Source organism: Podarcis erhardii (genome assembly GCF_964252035.2).
Source record: "Podarcis erhardii genome assembly, chromosome: 3".
Lineage (NCBI taxonomy): Eukaryota > Metazoa > Chordata > Lepidosauria > Squamata > Lacertidae > Podarcis > Podarcis erhardii.
In genome coordinates this window covers 28,808,272-28,822,186 of record NC_138507.1, presented here as the reverse complement: position 1 = coordinate 28,822,186, position 13,915 = coordinate 28,808,272, and the positions used below count along the sequence as shown (strand labels likewise).

The 13,915-nt window shown below is 42.5% G+C and overlaps 1 long non-coding RNA gene across 4 annotated transcripts in view; it reads left to right on the top strand.

Moving 5' to 3' along the window:
- The first annotated feature begins 3,269 nt into the window (after positions 1 to 3,269).
- The window catches only part of LOC309339391, a 50,327-nt gene continuing 39,681 nt past the window's right edge, over positions 3,270 to 13,915 (top strand). For 3 of the 4 annotated variants that reach the window (XR_014155287.1, XR_014155288.1, XR_014155289.1), the window contains exon 1: positions 11,942 to 12,586. This is a non-coding gene — a long non-coding RNA (uncharacterized lncRNA). Of the gene's footprint in view, positions 3,987 to 11,941; positions 12,587 to 13,915 lie in introns of those variants that run through there. The other variant, XR_014155286.1, reaches the window with a different exon arrangement.

Below are 13,915 nucleotides of genomic sequence, written 5' to 3'. Positions count from 1 at the left end.
ACTTGCCCCCTTTGTCTGTCTTCTGCTGGCATTGAATGCGGTGCACACTTAGCAGAGCCTCTTTCCAACATGATTCATTGGAGGGGGGGGGGTCTCTCGCTCACCCCAGTTCCTTGCACAACTGCTTCACATACTGCTGGAGTTATTATACTGGTTCAATATGTTCGAGTGTACACAATGGCATATCTCCTCTCAGAGACTGTTCTTTAATTATTATTTTTAAATTATGTTCCCCATGCCCTGTGCCTGCATGTAAACTGACTACGAAGGTTTGAGAGCTGAAGCTGGTTTGTGCCTAGTGTATTTTGCAAGATCAGGTCCAATACTAATAAGAATCAGTTATTCAGAGACTTACAAAAACAACCTATCTGCTGATAAATGATGATACCCAACCTGCAAATATATTCCAGGAACCTAGCTATTAATGATAAGATGGGTAGTATGGAGGAGAAATGATTTTGAGGAGATATGGAAGGTTTGCAGAATTTGTACCGTTAAAATGGAAAGGGGTCAAACCATCGCAAGAGATGTTGACATTTTGGGAAGTTGAATAGTTACAATGGAGTTGTCTTGGGGATGGGGGTGCATATTTTTATTTATTATTATTATTACTCTGTTTAAAATTTAACAAATAAAATATTTCGGGAAATCTTAGCAAGAGGTCACCGAGTCTACATTGCCACGGTGAAGGAGAACAAACGTAGAAAAAGGTAACTGCTACATAAAGGTTCCCAGTTTTGAACATTTCCCATTTGTCAACTGAGCAAAAAAAAAAAAGTTTAAAAAGTGGGGGTACTTAAGGTACAGTACGGTAATTAAAAACCAATACATATAATAAAATTATTCATCATCATGGAACAATTAGTTCAAAAGCAGGAGAACAGAGATAAAAACTAGAACTAGGTTAGGATTAACACGCCAATTTCCCTAAGAGGGAAATTTCCAAAGTGCTGGACTTTTTAGTTTAGGGGGCAAGTGGGGAAAAGGCAACAGAGGGAGATAAGATGGTGATTATGTATGGCATGGAGAAAGGGGAAAGAGACATGTTTTCCTCCCCCTCATAACACCAGAACTCAGGGTCATCCAATGAAATTGGAGGAGATTCAGACAAAAGGAGATTCTGGACAGTTTTCTTGAGACAAACAGCACACAGCTAATTTATGGAATTCACTTCCCAAGATGAGGGGATGGCCAGCAGTTTAGAAGGCTTTAAAATGAGCTTAGGCATATTTGTGGAGTGGGGGTGGGTGGGCAATCTGCCAAAGGCTACTACTAATGCTTATTTGTCATATCATATGCTTTCTTCAGGGTTAAAGGCAGTGTGAGAGGGCTGCTGCTTCCACGTCCTACTTGTGGACATGTGGGAAGCAGAATGCTGGGTTAGATGAATCTGGTCTGATCCAACAAGTAAAACCGGAGATTTAAAAGCCTAGCGAGGGGTGAGGAACCTGTGACCCTCCAGACATTGTTGAACTCCAACTCCCATCTGCCCTGACCACTGGTCTTGCTGGCTGGGGTTGATGGGAATGCGAACGAGCATCACCTTGAGGACCAGTTTCTCCAACTCTGGCTAAAAGGTGCCAAGAAGGACATCAGTGACACTGCCAGGTTAGCTTCACTGGATAGTGCATCCCAGAGATGAGATGCCACCACTGAAAAGGCCCCGCCTTGGGTCACTACTTGTGTCATCTTTGATGCCAGAGATATCTGAGGAAGATTTCCTAACATCTGGGCAGGGGGGCAAATTAGAAGTCAGCAGTCCTTAAGGTATGTACCAGAAGAACATGTGTGCACCTAAACATTGCATTGCAAGATAAGATCCCAATTCACCCTGATAACCTAGGGTTTTTATCTCTGCCTTGTACATGTTGCAATTTTACCTCGGGCTACCTAACCCAGCTAATAAATACTATGCGTGTTGTAATATAGGTGAGGAGCCTTTGTCATAAACAATCTAGCCCATCTAGTCACAGAGACTGACTAGGTGCCTATGGGAATCCTGCAAGTCAGACATTAGCAGAACAGCACTCTGCGCATCTGCAGTTCCCAGCAGCTGGCATTCAGAGGCACGATGCCTCCAATCCTGCAGGTGGATCGTGCCCATCATGGCTAGTAGCCCTTGATAGCCTTGTCCTCAAAGAATTTGTCTACTCCTCTTTTAAAACCATCCAATTTGCTGGCCAGCACTGCATCCTATGCAAGTTCCATAGCTTAACTATGGGCTCTGATGTCGCCAGCCCATGCCTTGTCCTTGTTAGTAGATCAGTGGTCAGGTAAGTCTTCTAATAAGAAAAATAATTTCTGCTCGGGAAAAAACGCAAAGAGAGAAATCAGAATGCTAGTGGATCAACATGTTTACAAACTCAGGCTGGACCGAAAATCTCTTTCCACTCCCAGTTTCTTGAATATAGTTTCCCCTCTGAAAATGGAGGCTGCTTTTATGCTGGGGAAGAAGTATTTCAGGTGTGTGTGTGTGGGGGGGGGGGGTTTGCTGGTTCCCTTTTGACATATTCTAAGGGTATGTAGCCAGCGGTAGAAAGAGTTGCTGGCCACCAGCAGTAGAAAGAGCGACCCACCATTACAAGCAGTGTGCAGCTTTTTTTAACATCAGAAAATGTGAGGGGCAAAGGGAATGGAAAACCTATGGCCACTTCATTAGGTTAAGCATGATAAGTAATACAGTGGTGCCTTGGGTTAAGTACTTAATTCGTTCCGGAGGTCTGTTCTTAACCTGAAACTGTTCTTAACCTGAAGCACCACTTTAGCTAATGGGGCCTCCTGCTGCCGCCGCGCTGCCAGAGCACGATTTCTGTTCTCATCCTGTATCAAAGTTCTTAACCTGAGGTACAGTGGTGCCCCGCAAGACGAATGCCTCGCAAGACGAAAAACTCGCTAGACGAAAGGGTTTTCCGTTTTTCGAGGTGCTTCGCAAGACGAATTTCCCTATGAGCTTGCTTCGCAAGACGAAAACGTCTTGCGGGTTTGCTTCCTTTTTCGTAAAACCGTTAATACCCAGGGAATCTGCGCTCCGCAAGACGAAAAAATCGCAAGACGAAGCAACTCGCGGAACAAATTAATTTCATCTTGCGAGGCACCACTGTAATATTTCTGGGTTAGCGGAGTCTGTAACCTGAAGCGTATGTAACCTGAAGCGTATGCAACCCGAGGTACCACTGTAACCCTCTTCCTTGATTTTTTTTGCAGGGTTTCACTTAAACTGTACCCACCCACCCGCCCATTAAATGGTTGTTTGTTTGTTTTTAAAGGGATTTCCCAAAATTGCAGTGACACCAGACTAAACACTTATCATTGTGGCTGAAGGCATTTGCCTGAGACTGGGAAGGAGAAAATGACTGTCAACTAACCAGGAAAAATAAAGATGACCTGGTCTGCTCCTGTGCCTTTAAAAGCATCTTGGCATGTTGTAGCGGATGTGTTTTCCATGGCATGGTATAAGTTTTTATCGCCTGCTAATACCTTTAGATGAAGCTGCTGTTGAAAGAACAGCAGGGTCTGGCAAAAGAGTTGGCAACCCTAAAGAAAACCCTTTGTTTTTGCTCCGCATATGGAGCAGGTCACTAATATCAAAAGAACTTTTAACTTGAAAGGCGCTTAGTTTGGCTGCCCTTGTTTTTGAGAATAGGCAAGCCTGAGAGTGACTTGAAGGTTTCCCACAGTAAATACATTATAGGCGGGTTTCATAGGCTACTGAGACCTTTATACTTCCACCTGCACATTATGGCTCTAATAAACACATTATCAGGTCATGAAAATGATGGCAAACATGTGACTGGAGGATCTGATAAGTCAGAAGCAAAGATTAGCAGGTCCTCATCTCTCTCCCCCGCCCCTCCCTTCTCACGGAAAAAAAAAGCTGCAAGAGATTCCCTTATTTAAAACAATTGCAGCATGTGGATTTACTGCACTTAAATCATTACTGGCAATTAGCAGTAGTGTCAGAAGGTTGCAGCTGGCTCCAATTACAGGTAAGATTTTAGAGATTTGAACTTAATTGTATGCATGATAGTGGGAGGCTGGGGGGCACATGCCAGAATAAATGGGATCACACCTCTTTGAAATAGGAATGTTACCACCTTTATCATTTTCACTTGACTTTTGTCCTTCAGGAATGGGAGGAAGTGGAGAACTAAAATCCCAGCACCATTTCTGTGTCCCCCCTCCCTCCCCAGTTAACGGAGTATACTTATCCAGGCACTATAAAGGATAAGAGTTTCTTATCAATAATAATTTGGAGCCTACCTACTTCCTGTTACCCCTTTTGCCTGAGGGCTTCTGATAAGCGCAAACGACATGATGGCAAAACTTTGGCCAACTTCACAACTGGCACTAAAGCGTTGTTTAGGAATTAGAACTAAGTCCTCTCCCTGCCCCACTCTACTGGTTTCAAGTTTCACCATTTTTGGTTGCCAAGTCGAGTGCAATTTTTTTAAAAAAATGGGCATGATCCAAAATGGAAGCCAAGTATTGCTTAATGTTCTATGGATTGGGGTATGTGTGTTCTTGTTTGATAAAAAATAATCTCACTTTCTCTCTCCCTTGCTTGAGTTTGGTTATCCTGAGAACACGAGGAGCCCTATGGGAGCAGTCCAACAAGTCTATCAAGATCAACCTCCTCTGTCCCATGGCAGCCAGTCAGCTGCTTCTCCAGGAAACCTACAGGAAGGATATAAAGACAATAACCCTCTGTGGCAACTGGTATTCAGAGAAGCATGTTGCTCTTATGGTGAGTTCACCCAATTGCCTTTTAAAGCTGCCTAAATTGGGGGCCATCAATGCACCTTGTGGCAGTGGATTCTGAAGTTTAAATATACAGGGAGGAATTCAACATTGCATGCTTGTTCCATAAGGGCAAACATTTTGGCTTGACAGATAGACCGATCCCCACCCTCTCCTTCCCTATTCACTGTCCTGAGGGTTCTCCTGAACCCCTCCCTGAACCAACTGGGGTGGCATGGAGAGAGAGGAGAAGGGCGAAAGGCCACCGCACAATCAGAATCCCACCTTTTGCCTGCCCTTAATCTGGCAATGTGCACCTCCACGGAATGGTCCCCAATCCAGAAGGATGCTAGGGTTGATAGTATTGAAAATCCATGAGAGGTCCAGAAAATCAACAGCTACACTCTTACTTGAGCAATATCTGTCCAACAGGGCAACCAAAGTTGCTTCAGTCCCCAATCCGCATCCGACTCAAGATTGGTAGTGGCCTGGGTCAGTAATGAGGTACCTGTGGCCTGGGGATCATTGGTCTTGCTGGCAGGGGCAGTTGAATATTGGAGTCTAACAACATCTGGAGGGACACATGTTCCCTGTCACTAGTCTAGGCAATCTGTTTCATCCTGGAATTGAGCAGACATGCATCTTCTGCTCAAGTACCATGCTCCTCAAAAGGATATTTGTCACCGACTGTTCAGGTCCAGAAAGAATTTCTTCTTCATCATGAACACTTCCCTCAATGTGACTGGGACCATGTTCTTCTTCAAGAAGGCATTAATTACCTTCTACTCTCCCATGAAGACATAATAGGGCAGAATGGGCAGAAGTGGAGCAAATAATGTTAGCCCAAACACCATTGCACACATGAACAAGATGGTTGGCTGGTTGGCTTGGGGATATTTTGATTCTTTTAGTAGTTAGAATTTAGCTACTATTATTTTACAGTTCAGTCAGGTATTCAACAAAGTGGCTGTCAAAGACAGTGTTGATATCCTCCATAGACATCAAGGATTTAGCAAATTCTGCGAGCCAGTGAGGGCTTGCAACCAATTCACACATTTATTTTTGAGGTAGTTATGTTCTCACATGCAGGGACTTTTTACTGCCTCATTTTTTACATGTTGAGCGGCTTGTGTGTGGGAGCCCTATCCTAATTTGGGGGCAAGGAAGAGAGGAAAAGTACAAAGCCAGGGAAAATGCTTGAAAATGAGTCCTTTGTTTTTTCAGCCACCTCATGCTAACGGTTCTTCATGTGAAAATTAGGTGCCTTGCAGCACGATAACTTTCCCCCCTCAGATATTAGCGTGCAATTTGGCAATATAGCAGAGAATTATAATGGGGGTGGAAACTACTGGTGTTAAAAAACTGTTGTAGGTATTATTGTAATAAGTGCAAAATGCTTAGAGCTTCTCAGTCGAAACAGAATTAAGTGCAAAGCTTGATGATTCCTCCTTATTTAAAAGTGTTATGAATGCTTCTTACAGTCTTCCTTTCTCATCCCAAGTAAGGCACAATATAATGAACATATTTGCTCACTGTGTATACAAAATGGCCCTCCTCGTTAGAGATGGGGAGGCTTTCGATTTGGTTTGCATTTTAATTTGCTCTTCAACACAACAACACACAAAGCGAATCTTTCAAAATTCACACTTTTCCAAATTTCGTGATACAGTTTGCCGACCGAAATGTGTGTACAAAAATGCATCTGTTAGGACAAAATGTGCACAAAAATTAGGAAAATAACATTACAAAAATATTGGGGGAAATTTATTGCAAAATGTGTATATTAAGGGAAATGTGTACTGATATGCTGATGAATTTTTGTGAGGTGTTTTTTTATTTAATCACAAGCTCATATGAAAACTGGATTTAAGATGGAAACCCCCCCCCCCCGAAGCTAACAGATTCATTCATCCCTATAGTTAACTGATTAAGGATCTGTTAAAAATGTAAAGACAGGCACTCCCCTCTCAAGTGCCTCTGAGATTATAGGGCCACAGTACTTGGTCCGAAACAATTTTGTGCTACCTTTCTGCCTTTGTGAGTGTGGTCTCCATGTACAATATGATTTGTATGATTGCAGGTTTGGGACTGAAGCAACCTGTTGGGCAATTTGCCTACATCACAAACTAACAGGGTACATTGGATGGATGGGAAGAAAGGTGGGGCCACAATGGCCGGCCCACCCCAACCTTTGTGTAAATTCTGCACAGGGCCCATGTGCACATAACACTCTGTGTTTAGGCTCTGAACGGAGGTCTGGCTCAATGCCCAGAGGTTAGGGGGTGTGTGAACTACAGCTGTGATCCTGTTCCTCCCTCCACGAATTCAACACTGCCTGTTAATTGTCTGAACAGGATTTCTGTGGCTCCATGTGGCGGTGTGAGTTCTCAGAAAAGACAGCTCCACAGGATTGTGGAGCCAAAAAGTGGTTGGTCACTGTTACCACCTGAACTGGGTCTAATTAAACATTTCCGACATTTCTAAGTAAAGTCCCTTTCCCCTTTAACTGTGAGTCCTTGTAAACACGAAGGTTCTCACATTTGTGACAGGCATCATTTTGATTTCATAGGAGTCCTCCTTTATTTACCTAGCCTGCTCTCAGCTTTTCCTCTCCCTCCGCTTGGGAAAGCTTTAACAGAGCTCTTTGCTCCCACACTGCCACAGAGATTTGTTTCAGAAACCTTTGAAAGAGATTTTTAAAGACCCTTGTCATGGGAACAGCTGTCAGCCCACACAGCTCACTTTTAATATTTGAAGCTTTTTTTAATGTTTAATTTGCTTCTACAGGTTTTAAGCCGATTTTATTGTTGTTGAGTTAAAAAAAAAATTCTGTTGTTTTAATTAACCCCTGCCACCCAAGCAACTGAAAAGCAAACCAGCACCTCGTGATGTTTCTCAAGCCTGAGCTTCAGAAATGCGTATATTTGTATGGCCTGAGCCCAGGGTAGTTGTTCGAAACATAAACTGAGTCACGCAAGCATTTATTTATGCATTTGATCCCATTTATGGATCGCACCTCACAAAATACCTCGCAGCGATTTCACAGTGAAAATATCAACAAAAAGAACAATTAAAAAACAATCCCATATGTAAAAACAATTTCAACAATTCGACGTGGGTGGAAAATTAAAAGTCATTTCGTATGCAAAACCTATTCCAAATCCAATAGAGACACAGGTGGGGATAAAGATTTCTACTTAAAAGGCTTGTTGAAAAAGGAGAAATCTTTCCATGGGTGCTGGACAGGTGATAGAGATGGAGCCTTTCTGACATGGGATGGTGACATGGGATGGGCTGGGGAGGAGTTCTGAAGAGCAGATGCTATTTCAAGTGGTGTTTGTTATCTTTTTTATATATATATAATTTTTTATTAGTTTTCAACATAGCATTTTCAACAATAATTAAACATATTTTCATATCTTATACCATTTTTTTTACTTCCATCAATCACATCTGAAAATTTTCCAATCTATTCACTTAATATACATTTCTTACATTCACTATTACATTCAGATCTCATAACTAATATCCTATTCTTTCTCTACTGTGCAATATTTCATATATTTCTCCTTACAAACCTTCTATTAGCGTAATTTGTTGATTACAATTGCTCTTCAAATAGTTCGTATATTTCCTCCAATCTTCTGTGAATCTCTGGTCCCGCAAGTTTAAAATCCTTCCTGTCATTTTATCTAATTCTGCGTAGTCCATTAATTTTATCTGCCATTCTTCTTTTGTCAGGATTTCTTCTTGCTTCCAATTCTGGGCTAACAATACTCTTGCTGCTGTTGTTGCATATAAAAACAATTTAACATCTTGCCTATTAATATCCTCGCCTCTAACAAGTGGTGTTTGTTATCAAGCAGGAGTAATATAAGATGAAGAACTTTATTTAAACAAACTTGCATTCATGCCTTTCCCTGCTGTTCTGTTGTTGCACTGTTGTTGCACTGTTGTGGAGAACTTGCCAATCAGAAGGTCGGCGGTTCGAATCCCCGCAGTGAGGTGAGCTCCCGTTGCTCGGTCCCTGCTCCTGCCAACCTAGCAGTTCGAAAGCATGTCAAAGTGCAAGTAGATAAATAGGTACCGCTCCGGCGGAAAGGTAAACGGCGTCTCCGTGTGCTGCTCTGGTTCGCCAGAAGCGGCTTAGTCATGCTGGCCACATGACCCGGAAGCTGTATGCCGGCTCCCATGGCCAATAAAGCAAGATGAGAGCCGCAACCCCAGAGTCGGTCATGACTGGACCTAATGGTCAGGGATCCCTTTACCTTTACCTTTTTATTCCCTTGGTGGTAACTAAATTTCTGTCTCTGACTGTTGTCCTCATCCTTCTACATAGTTCCACATAAATACAGGGGCCAGGTTCAGTTCCTAACATCTCCCATTAAGAAGGAATGGGAACCATATCTCTGTGTTATCCCAGCAAGTGGCCACCATCCAAAGAAAACAATGCTCAACTCCATGAAAAGCATTTTAATAGGTCAATAATGTTGGGCGAGTGAATCATTTAATGACTTCCAAAGGTCTGATAGTTAATGGTATTGGGGTGGAAGTGGGGTGGGGAGGACAATCCGCTAGTTCTGCTCCAGTCTTGTTCCTGAGTAGGGAGGCTTCAGGAATTTGATCTTTGTGAATTTCAGCCTGAACTTAAAAATAATAATGGGTGCGGATTAATGCAGAAATGCGATGGGCTTAGGACGGAGCACATGTGAAAATAGTGTGGACTAGAAATAGATTGATTTGCTCCTATCACAGGCACCAAACTGCTGATGAGAACTACTTTCACTTCCGTAGGTCCACATAAGCATAGAGAACAAAAAAGCAACAACAGCTGTCACTTGAAATATGACGTTCCCTGAAATAATGCAAAGTAGAATAAAGCCCCATTCACATGTGGAGCATTTTGGGCTGTCGTTACTCTGTAACCAGAACTGTTGCAATTTCATTACTTTGGCTTCGCTGGCCTAGGCAGAATAACAAGGAGCTGGATTCATTGAGCATGGGCCGTTGGTCTTTCCCTTAGTGTTTCTCTCCTTACAGTGTGCCAGGACTATCTATCTACTGGATTTTGAAGACCTGGGTGCAGATCAATATCCATTGGCTTTCCCCACTTTTGCCCATCCTTGTGAGCCCGTGGGGCAGATTAGGCTGAGAGATAATGCTTGACCCAGGTCATCCAGTGACTGTCATGGCTAGACAGGATCTTGATTTCAAGCCTTCTACTAGGTTACGCTCTGCCCAGTAACCCCACACTAGGACCCCATCTGCACTATACATTTAAAGCATTATCGCACCACTTTAAACCGCCATTACTTCACCCAAAGAGTCCTGCGAACCACTGCTGTTAAGCTGGGCTTTTTCAGCTGGAACTCATTGGAACTCAGTTCCAGCACCTCTCAAGTGGGCACCATTGCCATTTTACAAGAGAACAAGGTGAATTCTGACACCTCTTTTTCTAGAAAAATGGCACCGCTGTTAAGTCTGCTGGGAGTTGTTAGGAGACCCCCCTATTCTCATCACAGAGCTACAAGTCCAGGATGGTTTAATGATCACCCCTCTTTTCAGGAAGCTCTTGACCATTGTACCTCTCTGAGGACAATAGGAGTTTTTTTTAACAACTCTCAGCACCGTTAACAAGCCACAGTTCCCAGAATTGTTTTGGGGGGGAGAGCCATGGCTGTATAAAGCAGCATGATACTGCATTATAGTGCTGATGGGGCCTAGGTATTGTTGTCTTGTAACACACACACAAGATACCGTGCAAAGACATCTTTCTTTACAAAGGAATGAAAGGGAACTCCTTATGCGAGGAACAGCATGTTTCAATACACTCGAGCATGCCAGTAAAAATGGAATCCTTCTCTTCTTTTTCATAATATCTAGTTATTAATGTCTCCTTCATCATGATGAGGCCTTTCTCTGATCCTGGCAGCAGCATGCAGAACAGAGGTGGGAGAAGAGAAACATTGCTGTGTTTGGACATGGGTACATTTTACTACACCCTAAGAAGGGGTGAGGGAACCTGTCAAACAGCTGCCAATTTTCGCTTGTGGTGCTGTGTATATTGCAAAGTGTGTGTGTATTTCAGCAGAGCAATTTGGAATGCCAGAGCCCCAAACTGAGCGGGGTTCTAAATTTTCCTAGATGGTTCTATATCTGACTGCTGCACAGCTGCTAACTCTGCACAGAGCATCTTGTGCCAGATCTTGCAGAAGGCATCCTGGCAATCAGAGGAATTATTTAACTCAATTATTTTTATTAATTTATTGTATGAAATCCTTCAGAGCGAATCCTCTTTGATGTGCGATACCCTAATCACACCCGCAGGGCATTGCGAAGCGCAAAGCGTGCGTGAGTGTCTTTAATTCCTCAGTGGTATGATAATATCTTTTTTACTAGTGTAAATAAATCAATTATTTAAGTCAAATACTTTGATCACTGGGAACTGCCAGTGAATGTCTGTGCTGTGGAGTTTACGGTGGGCAATCCTTGTCTGTAACAACTACCGTCGCACTGCTTGTAGCTCTTCATTTCAATCTACTCTTAAAAATGAGATTAGAAGCCATTCACAAGTATACATACTTATCTTGGGCCTGGTGAGGCACAGAGTACCTTAGCCAAGTGGAATAACAGGGTGCTTTCATCTGTCACAGGGTTAAAGATGTCCCACTCTTCTTTCTCATTAACTAATTGCTATTGTACAGAGAACGTATACAATGATTTCTCCCAACGCACTGTGAACCTGGTTCAAACACTTTGCATCACGATAACAATTATTTGCCCATATGGGTAAAAGGGTATTTTGGGTCTATTGGGACGCAAGGTAAATTAGCATTTTATATCATATTAATGAAGTGTTAATTGTTTCTCACAACGTCCGTGTGTATGCGTGTGAGAAAATTGAATGCGTTCCTATTGACATTGTGGCAGAACAGCCATATTATTACCTTGCAGCACTTTCTGATGAGTTCATTGAGAAAGTGAAATATTACTAATTGTGAAATGTAATTAGCCGTTCATCTAGCAGAGACCTTATTTTAAAGTGAAGCTGCAATTTTTAGTCAGAAAAATATGCTCCAAAAAGCCTTTTTCTGAAAAGTGTAGTCCAGTAATACACAGTCAGAGTGTGAATACTAGCACACAAAGGGTTTTGAAGATGATTTGGTAACTTCAATCATTTAGAACTCACATAACCCACCCCCCCCCATTTTAAAACAGCTACACTTGTTGCCAGTTTATTCCTGGGGCTGATTCTAGGAGTTCATATTAGTGTTTTAAGCCATAAATATCTTAAGGCCCCAAATATATGAAAGATCTTCATCCCCACCAACCTTCCGGAGGATACATTGCTGGATTAAAACATACAATATTTTATCCTCACACTGTCAAAAGTTCAAAATAAAATATTTGGCAAAAGTCTCCTCTATTAGTCACCGATAGGATTGCATGACCTGTGCATGGTACAGTGAGTTCTGGAGAGGAGTTGAAGAGAAAGAGGAAGCCTTCTGATAAAAACAAAAGGGGAAGATTTCTCCTTTCCTCACAAGCCATGCACTTCCTCTGTTACGGGATCCTCTCTACATTCCAGTCACCGCTTGTGGGCATTTATGTAAGACGTGGTGGTGAATAAATGTAAGAAAGCAAATTTCATTTTCGCAGTTGAAAGTAGACCAGCCGAGACCATAAGCTGTTCTAACATCCAGATGTTCTTCTTTGTAGGTTCTGTTCAATTCCATATATGGGAATGTGGCTGTGCAGACCACAGGTAAAATCTTCTACAAATTTCTGGAAGATTAGGAACAATGACCTCTCCTATCTCTCCTGTACACAACAGCATCCCACACGTAAGGTGAGGAGACATAGCCAGCTGGAAGGGACCTCTCCCAATAAATGTCCTGTGAGAGCCACTTATTCCTTCATAAAATCATTGTCCTTTGGACTCTTCCCCCCGCTCCATTCTGTGTCAACTTTCCAACAGGCGCAACAGCAAGTGCTGTTTGTTTTTAAATCTCCTGTTGTAGGAATGAAGTTCACAAATTTCATCGGTTGGTCCTTTTAGAAATAAATGAGGATGGGGACCTTCAGCCATTGCGCCTCTCATGCTTGGGAAAAGGCCGAGTTGTCAAATGACACAGGCCTACTGGAATTGGGAGCTGTGCTCCTGCTTCCTCTAACAATTAATGCTACACAGATTAAGGGGAATCTAGCCAGTGCTCCACTCCTTTTTACAACAAAGCCTGCAAACATGACATTATGGGCCAGAAGGCTTATTACCGGACAGCAGTTTCTATAAAAGTAGCAAACTACCATAACTCAATGCCTTTTTTTTTTAAAGAATCCTTATACTCTTCTGAAAATATATTGGAAAAAGCACTTGGACCAGGTTTCTGTATGAAGCGTGGTGAAACAAAACCTTACGGTACATTCAGCTATATGCTATTCTTCCTTAAAGCATGATCTCCACTTTTGGTACTTCTGTTTCACAGCATGGTGGTGGACCATAGAGGATATGCCCTTTGACAGAAAGGAAATCTTTAATGAAGGTATGATCAGATGAAGTTGAGGGAGGACAAATCCAAATTCTGCTCCTTCGGTCTCTCTGGTTGTTCTTACACTCCTTTGATTTTCCTTCTGAAGTGTTGTTGAGGCAACCATACCCAAGCTGTCTCTTTGTCTCATCAAAAGCATCACCTCTCAGCCTCCAAGATGCTTTTTTCCCAACAAAACAATAACAGAGAAGCATTGTTGCTGCATTCATTTTCCATTCTCAATACAGGTTGCTTCCCTCCTTCTTTCTTGAAATATCCTCCAGCACATTTTTGCCATGTAAAAAGTTACTTGCACTGGAAGCCCCCTAGACCAGGGGTCAGCAACCTTTTTCAGCCATGGGCTGATCAACCGTCCCTCAGACCATGTGGTGGGTTGGACTATATTTTTTTTTTTTGGGGGGGGAATATGAACGAATTCCTATGCCCAACAAATAACTCAGAGATGCATTTTAAATAAAAGCACACATTCTACTCATGTGAAAACACCAGGCAGGCCCCACAAATAACCCAGAGATGCATTTTAAATAAAAGGACAAATTCTGCTCATGTAAAAACACACTGATTCCCAGACGGTCCGCGGGCTGGATTTAGAAGGCAATTGGGCTGCATCCAGCCCACAGGCCTTAGGT